Consider the following 10,016-nt stretch of genomic DNA (forward strand, 5'->3'; position numbering starts at 1 on the left):
ATTACTGACAAGGAAAGTGGGGCCAGCTTTTAAGGTCACCCAGTGAGCCTATGGCTGAGTCAAGGCTCAGACCCAAGCCTTTGGCTTGCCCTGCACTGTCCTGCCTCAGTCATCCCATCACACTGGTGACCTACCCAGGCCAGAGCTCTATATCTTACATTGAGCCACAGATGCAGGGGAGTATGGGGCCTGGGGTGGGAGGGGGAAGGGAAGGAAGGCAGCAAGGAATCCAGAAACGTTCTCCCAAACAGACAACTCCCTGGAGCAGGCAGTAAGCTGGGCTAGAAAGACCACTGGACCCAGGATCACACAGAACCAACTGGGTGACTTTGGACAATTTTCTCACCTCTCTGAGCCTCACTGGATAAAAATAAAGGGGTGAGAGTCCCCAGCACAGGGTCCACAGTGAATGACAGGCCCCAACACAGTGGAGAAGCCTCCAATCTGTGGCCTTGTCCAGCTACCCAGAAACCCCAGAGCTCAGCAAAATCCTTCTCTCTTGATCTACGAGAGAGCTGTGGCAGCCGTCCCCTCCACCCTGGAAGAGTCCAGTTCCATCTGGTCAGGGCTCTGTGCAAAAGGATGCCCTGGAAGTTCCCATCCTCCCTGACCCCATTTCCCAGCTAACACACTCCCAGGAGTACTAAAGTTCTCCTTCCACCCTTTCCTTCCAAATCCAATGGAAATGACTTTGAAGAGTATTCCAGCAGACCAGCTTGGAAAGGGGCTTTCCTGACGATCTGAAAGTCAGTGGGAGGTAGCAGTCCCCATCTCACTGCCACCAAGGGGCTCCAATGGATGGAGGTGGCTTCCTGAGGGGAGCTATGCCTATGCAAGGAGCAAGTCACTTTCTCTGAAAATGGCCTCCATGGAAGGCTAGGAGAATCCATGGAGCTCCCTGGATTTCCTCCAGATCATGTCACAGAGAGGAGGGCCTCAGAGGGCTACTGTCCCACTGTGAGTCAAGCCCTCTTCTCCCAGAGTTGAGAGAAGGCATGGTGGGGGAGGGGCTGGGAGAGGGTCTCCCCTCATGGCAGCAGGGCAAGACCACCACTCTACACCAGCTACAGGAGAGCAGCAGCCTTGAGCGCCCATACCACAGGGCTCTCCTGCTGGATTTCTGTCCCCATGGTCCTCCTGGAACCTTGGAGACTTGGAAGGGCCCTTCTCAGCAGGTGCTCTCCCAGCCCCTGCAGCCAAATAACTGAGGCCCACAGCCACTAACTACATCTACATCTCCCCATCCCCATCCCCTGGTCTGAGTGACAGGCCCTAGCACTAAAGCTCCTTGGCGTCCCAGCGCCGTCTCCAGTCTTGTGGTGCCTGGTGGTCTGGACCACACACTTTAGCATGTAGTCATAGACTAGTAGACCCAAGAGGCCTTGAGGATAATCCTGTCTAAGCTCCTCCTTGTATAAAATGATAATGTTAAGATCCAAGGAAGTTACGAAAGTGTCAGAGTCACATGGCTTGTTTTCATGTAGATGTGTTCTGTTCAGGTTCCCAATGGGACTCTGTAGCTCCTACAGGAACAGGCCCTAACCCCACACAGCACACCGCTGGGCTCAGGCCACGCTGTTGACGGGCGGATAGATTGCTAGGAAAGGCTCGAGAGTAAGAACAAGCACCTATGACTACAGGCCCTGGGCACACACCCACAGTCTCTGGGCTTCTCTTGCCTCTGACCTAGAATTAGAATCCACAATCCACACAGAGCATGGCTTCCCCTGAGAAGGCCAGGAGCAGGCCTGTACTCCCACAGCTTATCACAGGCCTCAGGATAGAGCAGTATTCAGTGACATCGGACTGACAGAGGGAGGACAATTAGACAACCTCTGGGGGCGGTTCTCACTCCTCCTACTTTATCACAGACCTGTGCCACCCTAGAATTAGGGAGACTATGCCTACCCCCTACTGAATCACAGTAGGCCTCCACTAATAGGCTAAATGTCCCTTGGTGTCTGTCAGGATTGCGAGTGGGAGAACCCTAAGTGTCAGCCCCTGGGCACATTCTTGTCACCAAGGGCCTCTTACAGCTTGGGCTGGCAGGTGGGGAGGCAGGAAAGCTGTACTGCAGCTCTGCCGCTACCAGCCATCGCCATTACTATACCTCCTTGTCCCTAAATCTATCTCCACTCCTTTGTGCTGGCCAGCCCAACCCCACCTGTAACTGAAGGCTTTGTGGAAGTAGAAAAAAACAGATCTTCTTCTAGGTTTGGGTTTCCATAACAGCTGATAGCTCTCCCCAGTGTTTGCCAGACAAAAGTATGGGTGACAGAGGAGATGGGTTTGTCTGGTTCCTTTAAAGAGATTCTCAGGAGAGGAATAGGTGGAGTACAGGGCAGAGCAACTCTCAGAGCTCAGCAAGGCGCTGGCTTTATCTCCATGAGGCTAAAGACAGGCCCATGGTTGTAAGAGGTAGACCTGGGTTACTCTAATGAACGCGCTTCCCCGTGAACAGGCAGACACACCACATTCCCTTCCTGGACCCGCCACTTTCACCTCTATCTAAACTCTCATTTATAAAATGATATAATGATACCCATTTCACCTGCTTCACAAAGTTGAGAGGATCAAAAATGAGAGAACGCATGAGAATGTGCTTAATTGGGAAAGAACACGAATATCCACCATGAGCTTACCTGTGCCAAGCACTTTCAGACATTTTCTTCACTATTCCCATGTGCTCCGTATTATTATTATCCTGACTGTACAGCTAAGAAAACCGAGGCTCAGAGAGGTTAAGCGATGTGCTCAAGGACGCATAGCTTGTTAGTAGTAAAACCAGGGTCAGAACCAAGAATCTGACTGCAAAGCCTGTGTTCCTTCCCCACCACCACACTGTCTGAACAAAAGAAGCCAACGTAGCTTTTTAGAAAGAGGCCAGTGAGTCTTCAGACTGAACACGCTGTCCTCTTGGAGGCAACCGGGGGCCACACCCTCACAGTCCCTGCCTCCGAGGCTGTGTTGTCACCATGCTTGCCGGGGGGCGGTACTGGGCCATGGGGGTCAATAATTGCCCGGGCATGAAACAATCCAGTTGGGAGGAAACAAAATCATGGAACTTTGAGCTGAGGGGAACCTCCGAGAGCAAGCTCAAGCTCCTCATTGGACAGGTGAAGAAACCATTTTCCAAAGGTCAGTCATTGGTTGCAAGGTCACAAAAGCCAGTGACGACCATCCTCTGACTCCCAATCCAAATCCCTCTCTCTCTACCATCCCAACCACTCTGACAGGTCAGTTTTGTGGTCCCCGAGAGGGCCAGGTGTGGGCCTAGAATGTCTGCTCTCTTAAGCTTAGGAAAAGCAGGAATACTACTAGGTAGAGAGCTGTACTGTAGTCAGGAATGGAATTAGCTGGTTTGCTTCATGCACTAAGTCGTTAGCCTAAATTCTACCCATTGAGAAGTCAACATGAAAATCCTCTTAAGAGTCCCTCAACGTGAGGCCCAAGTGATACTCCCGAGGCAGCAGTGACCCACTTGGTGTGCTCAGAGGGTGCTGAACTCTTCACTCTAGTTCAGGCTGCCCCAGCAATCCCCGTGAGCACTGCTGAGAGCTCACCTCCTCCGGAAGTCTCCCTGCTCACCTCCACCCTAGTTACCTGGCAGCATCCCATCCCGCTTTCGCCTCCTCTGATTAACAATGACCTATGACTTTTGTCATGTCACTTCAGCGTGTCCCCCAAACTGCACCTCCCCCGAGGACAGGCAGATTCCTACTACAGCCCCTGCGGCCGTCTGCGCACATCAGGCAGCACCGGGGCAAAGCGCGAACGGCTGTTTGTTCGTCACTTGTTGACGGTGCCAGTGACCTGTGAAAGGGCCAGGCCATGTCCTGGGGAAGCAAAAAGGAAAGGGAAGAGGAAGCCGGGCAGCCCACCCACTGGATCTTCGGTCCAAAATAATGGCGAGGAGGAGAGCCCTGACTGGTCTCTCCTGTGTGCCAGACACTGTGCTGGGAACTTTACAAACACTCGCTCCACAATACTTTGAGCTTTATATTTTTATTTCTCATTTTGCAGGTGGGGAAACTGGATCAAAGACACTAAACAACATGTCTAAATTCATCCGCTCGGTAACTACAAAGACAGGCTCTCGCTGCAGTTTTATCTGATGCCAAGCCCGTACTCTGCTCTGTCTCCACAGCAAGCAAGCTCCTGAGGACAGGAACTTGGTGGTTACAGGTGTGTGTTCTGTTTGTCATTGCTGCTGTATCCTTGATGCCTAGGCCTGCGCCAGGCACACAGGAGAGACTACATACTTGCCGAATGACGAACACCATGCTGCCCCTTCACAGAAGGGCAGGACGAGGCTTGTGATGCCAGGTTCCTGGGCTCCATTTCCAGGATTCTTGGACAACTATCTATCTGTTCCTTCTCTCCACCTAGAAAAGTACCCAGTAGATTAAAGTTCCTCCAAAGGCCTCGTGGAGAATGGGTGGGTTTACTAGGCAGAGGACAGCTGTGGGAGTGGAAGCATCAGCTGAACACAAAAGACTGGATCCTAAAGAGGTGGGGGATTTAGAAGCGTCCTCCGTGCTCCATGACCTGCTGATTCTGGGTGATTCTCTGGCTCCTCCCCAATTCTGGGGCTCCCTCAGTTCCCTACTGGGCACCTCCACTGCCTTGACTGAGCCCTACTGAATTTGGCCACGTTCCTATTCAGCAGAGAAACTAACAATTACACCACCCACCCCAGCTCCATCGGAACCCTCACAGTCCGCCCGGGGCCCCAGGGCCAGCTGCTTTTCTCCACATTCCAGCCAAAAATAATACGAGAACGAAGCTGTTTGGTGGAGACTTAATCTAATCTTCATTGCTTCAGTTTTAAAATATCCTGCCTGGTTTAGGGTTTCTTATTACACACAGGGATGTGTTTTTAGTGAGATAGGTCTTAGCAGAAACGTCCTTCTTGTAATTAGAAACCCAGGCAGGCACTGCCTGCGCTGAGGCTTCCAAGCCAAACAGCAGGTCCCCCTGAAGACACCGCGTTTGCAGCGAGCTCCTCCTGAGCTGCTGGGGCTTCGTTCGCCCTCACTCCTGGGGGATCTGGCAAAAGGACTGGGCCTTCCTGTTCTCATGCATTCTCTTAGCAAAACTAGTGCTCCTTCTACCCCCATCCGAGTCTCTTAGCTCTTACCCCCAGTCAGAATGGAGACTAAGATGTTGCGCTGAATGCTGGAGAAGGCCGTGTGGAGGAAAAAATTACCCCCCAGAAGTCCCCACGCGAGGGAGATTTAAAGGCAAGACTGCCACTGGAGCCACGTCTCCAGAATCAGGGCTGGCTTTGAAAAATCGGACACAGGAACAGAAGGAGTCTCCAAGTGCATACACTTTTGTATAAGTGCCGGGTGTAACTTCTTGGGCTTTCTGGCCCAGAATCTGCTTTGATCTGCCAGCATGGAGACTGCGCTAAACGAGGGTCAGGCAGCTAGTTCTCGACCAGCGCCCATCCCCCAGCCCGACCAGATGTCACACACCAGTCAGTGCTCAGGCCTCTTCCTCCCAATGGCATAAAGAGAAGGGGCTGGATTTCTGATAGGTCAGATTCTGTGTTCATCTGATGCATGAAAGCTATTGCAGGTAGCACCACTGGGAATAAGCATGCCGGTTCCCTCAACTCAGCAACTTAATTGTCCCTCCTGATGAAGTGCAGGTGGTTTTTGGGATCACAGTAGGGTTTTCAAATTCTAGGATGTAAAAAAAAGGCAGATCAGCCCTTTCACCCAAGTCTTAGAATTCCTGAGAATTGTGGGGAAAGGCTGTGGAGCCAAACAGGCAAAGAAAACACACCGAAGAATGTGACTGCTGCTCAGAAGCCTTCTCTCTCCCGTTCCCTTTGTTATTTAGAGTGCACCCAGTGAGGGATTCATACAGGACTCGCTCCTCAGAACCTTATGAGCAATTCATGGGATGCACTCATTTTACAGATAGAGAAACCGAGATCTGGAAGCTAAATGACTGTTGGAGTCCTGTAGCCAGGCAGTAACAGGGTATAAAGCTGCCTGGCCCCCATATTTCAGCCTAAACACTAGCTCGGGATGCTGACCTGCCAACCTTGATTATCTCCTTCCTCCCTTTCCCACCAGGTATTGGATTTAATTAAATTAGCAGATCCCCATTGCAACAAGCTGGCCAGGCAGCCTGGCCAGAACCCAGCCAGGGCAGCTCCTTCCCTCTAAATTCTGCTTCTCAATAGAATTCAATCTTCAATAAGTCATGGATCTCATGTGAAGTGTTTTATACAAAGCGTGAGGTGTTGGCTAGAATCAAGGCTAACGGTGGCTCACGATGGTTTCATTTTCCATAGAACTCCCTCTGATTTTCCTCTGTGGCATCGCTTTCACCCTCTCCACATTCTGATCCTCATTTTGTTTGATCAGACACTCCGGTTCCCATGCCGTCACCTCTAGCAATTGCATCACACGTTTATATATATCTCAGCATCGCAGGCCTTGTGCCACACAGCATAGGAAAAGGAAAACTTACAACAGCATTTCTCACCTTCCTCGAACTAATTTAAAAAATGTGCTCCAAATTAAATAAATCGGGAACAAAAGTCTGAAACTGGAGATAGATAGAATATTGGGGGGGGGGCGGGGGTTGCACTAAATAAATAGCAAGGAAATCTTGCAACATGTTGGGAGCCTATAAATTTTATAGGTTGTTTCTTTAATAAAAACAAATTCAATTGCTAACAACACAGTATTATTAAGCTGCTAACATTTTAAAAATCTAATTTGGCCTGCTCTGCTGCTGTTCATGTTGCACGTTGCATTCACCCAGGGTAAGGAAGTCAGGTTGATGGTTTAGTTTGGTTTCTAAATCAGGCTAATAGAAGCCCCTTTAAAACTCAGCCCTTTTGCTTTCTAGGCATGCTTGGTCCCTAATGAGTTACAGCCCGGGGTTGAAGATGGACATGGCAGAAAGAAATTTAACACACACGCTGGTACACCCATAAACATCAAGGCCACGGGAGAGGAGGCATGTTTCCAGTTAAGCTAGAACTCCATGAATTCAGGATTCTCCACTCACAAGACAGTAATTCTCCTTATTTCATCACTAACTTACTTCGAATGTGTTTATACAATTTATTGCTACTGAACTTCCAGGCAACTGGTGTAGAGTTAATGAAACCCAGCTTGGAGAAGCTTTGAGCTTTGAACAACTAACCACAGTTTAAATGGTTATGACATGTGGTCAAAGCCACAGCCCAGCCCCACTGCAGTTTCCGTGTTAGAACCTAGTCAAAAACCTTGTCATCTCACCTTTTGTGCCAAATAGATTGAAAAGAGAAAAAGAGCGCTGAAAAAAATAGTCTTCCGTGTTTCTTCTCAAGGTTTCCAGCCTTTCTCCGAGACATTTTAACACAGCTATCTTACTAAATGCAAGGCGAAGCCCCCTCCTCCAGTCCCCAAGTAAATATTTCAGTTGCCTTTTGATTTGGCAGTCAGTTGAAATCCCGAAATCCAGTTTGCCTTTAATTCAACAGAGTCAGGCCTACATAAAGCAACGTCGAGAGGGGGTGTAAGGGGCAGACACCAAGCAACATTTAAAGTCAGACACAGTGAAAGTCCAAAAGGCAAGATAGGAACGTACAGATGACACTGGGCTGAAAAAGAAGTAAACTCGTCTTTCTGAATTACTTGGACATTGATTTTTATTAATCCTCATTGTCACATGGCGTCCCGCCCCAAGCTCTGTCCATGCGGGAACTCCAGGAGTCTCTCTTTTTAAACAGGCCCATTTTGGAAGAGTAAAGGGGAGGTACTGGACTCGCCATGGCCCCACAATAAAAGCCCCTTTTGAAAGCAGCACTTTCATTAACTTAAAGCAATCTATAGACTTAAAAGCAGAGAGCAGTAAACTCCCAGAAAGGATCATAAAACAGCCAGTCTCGAGTTCGGTACACTTCAGTGCAATTTGCACGAGGCATTTTACTGTGAGCGGTGGCCGGCCCATCTCCCTCCAGTAACCCCCTGCCCTTATTCTGAGCAGCTTCTCTTTCTCTCGGCTTTCATGCCTTTCTCGCTCACAAAGGGGACGCGATGACCGGGGAGTCTCGGTGGGGTCACGGCTCCATTCCGCACACATGCTCTCGGCGGGAGAGAGTGTACGAATTCCAAGCCCGCAGAACAACAGCGTGGAGCTCCGCAGCCGGCGGCCGCCGCACCCGGCGCCGCCGAGGCCACTCGTGGGTTGCGCGTCTTCTGCGCCCCGGAAGCGCGGTCTGGCTGCCCCAGCGAGGGGTGCGAGGGCTGGAAGGGTGAGCTCAAGATTGCGAGGAGGAAATTTCAAACCTTCCTTCCGTACACCCCCCAACACACTGCTTCGCTAGTTGGCCAGAGAAATAACCTACCTCCAGGGTCGGGACTCCGCTGGCTTCCCGGAGCTAGACCTGAGCCGGGTCGCGGTGGGGGTGGGGGTAGAGGTGGGGGTGGGGGAGGGTGCGGCTCAAGTGAGAGACCGCGAGTCCAGAAACAGGAGCCCCCCCTTCCTTCCCCCAAGGTCCCGAGGCCTCGCGAAAGCAGAATAAGGAGCGGGGGGAGGGGGCTGGGGTTAGGCTTCGCATAATTTATCTTGTGTTCCAACACCATCATTTTCTCAGTTTGGGAGAGAGGGGTCGCCTAAAACTGCCGAAAATGCGAAGCTTTTGGCTTCCACCAGTTGCAGAGCATTCGAAATCCGAGAAGTCAACACGCTGGAGAAGTCCCGGGACAAGAGAGTGAGGGTCGAGGACCCCGAGCTCTCCCCTGTCCCAGGCGGAAAATTGCGCCCGCGACCCCGCGCGTGGGCTTCCGGACCCGGCCAAGGCTGTGTGTCCAGAACCAGAGGCTCAGGTCAGGGCGCCGGAGTTTGAGCCCTCCCTGCCTTCGGTCGCAGCCCGAACTCCCCGGGCGCGATGCAGCACGTCGCTGCTGGCGCCCGAGCAGGCCGCGTCCCCCGCAGGCCACCAGCACCGGCCTCGCCGCGCTCTGCCCGCGGACCCCCGAATGGCTCCCGAAGCCCGCCGATCCGCCACGGTCCTCGGATTCACCTCGAGCCCAGTAAGGCTGCCCTGTAGCTTCGCCCAAAACGTCCCCCTTCAATTTGTCCGCTTGCCAGAATCCTTCTCCTAGGACCGGGTCCTGCGCGTCTTTAACTCCTCTCTTCCAGATACGCTTTCGGGGAGAAGCAGCAGAAATTCGGGGCTCGCCTGCCATGTCTTGGATCAACTACTTCATCGCCTAGCCGAACGCTTTCCACTCACGGAGGGTGGAGACCCGCGCGCGCGCGACCATCCCCAAATTCCAGTAGCCTCAACCCCAATAATAAGCCGTGATGTGTGCCTAAATCCTAAAAAGGCCACCCGTTTCTCCGACTCCAGCCTCAAATGTAACCCCAGGCCCCCAACTCCCACCTCAAGCCCTCCTGCTCTAGCCTAAACTACTCAGTGGCCCTTCCGAAATCAGCCTGGACCCTATAACGCAAACTCCAGCCTGGCCCCGAAACCTAGCCCTAATTCGGGGCCGACGCACCAGCACTCCGAGCCTCACCGCAGTCCTATCCGGAGCTCGGGTCTCCTTGCCGTGCAGGCACCTTGGGCGCTCCCACTGAGACCCGGAAAGAGCGGCCAGCTTCTCTTGTTTCTTCCTCGGGTTCGGGAGCCGGGAGAGCCCGCACTCCTAACCCGAAAGAGACGCAAACTTTGCGCGTTAGACTCGAAATCCTGCTCCATCCCCCTCTGCTCTTCATCCCCTCTTACGAACTCGTGCTCTAGTTCTCAAGCCAGGAGGGCTCCCGACGCCCAAGCCTCACCGTGGGCCCCACGCCTCCCCCACAGCACCAAGGACTCCCAACAATCCGCGCAAAGCCGGTAACCCTACAAATCATCGCTCCTCCGGGGGGCGAAGGCCCCCGAGTTGGCCCCTGGAATCCGGCTTCCCTGACTCGTGTTCCCCTGTCCCCCCGATCCGCCTGCAAACCCCACTCGCTCTGACTCCTCAGGCCGGACGCGGCCGCGGTTCTGACTCCAG

The 10,016-nt window shown here is 52.4% G+C and overlaps 1 protein-coding gene across 1 annotated transcript in view; it reads right to left on the reverse strand.

The window, feature by feature from the left end:
• The window catches only part of PKNOX2 (PBX/knotted 1 homeobox 2), a 248,570-nt gene that overhangs the window by 237,891 nt on the left and 663 nt on the right, over window positions 1-10,016 (reverse strand). The window lies entirely within an intron of this gene.

This window comes from Pteropus vampyrus, unplaced genomic scaffold (assembly GCF_000151845.1).
Source record: "Pteropus vampyrus isolate Shadow unplaced genomic scaffold, Pvam_2.0 Scaffold130, whole genome shotgun sequence".
Classification (NCBI taxonomy): domain Eukaryota; kingdom Metazoa; phylum Chordata; class Mammalia; order Chiroptera; family Pteropodidae; genus Pteropus; species Pteropus vampyrus.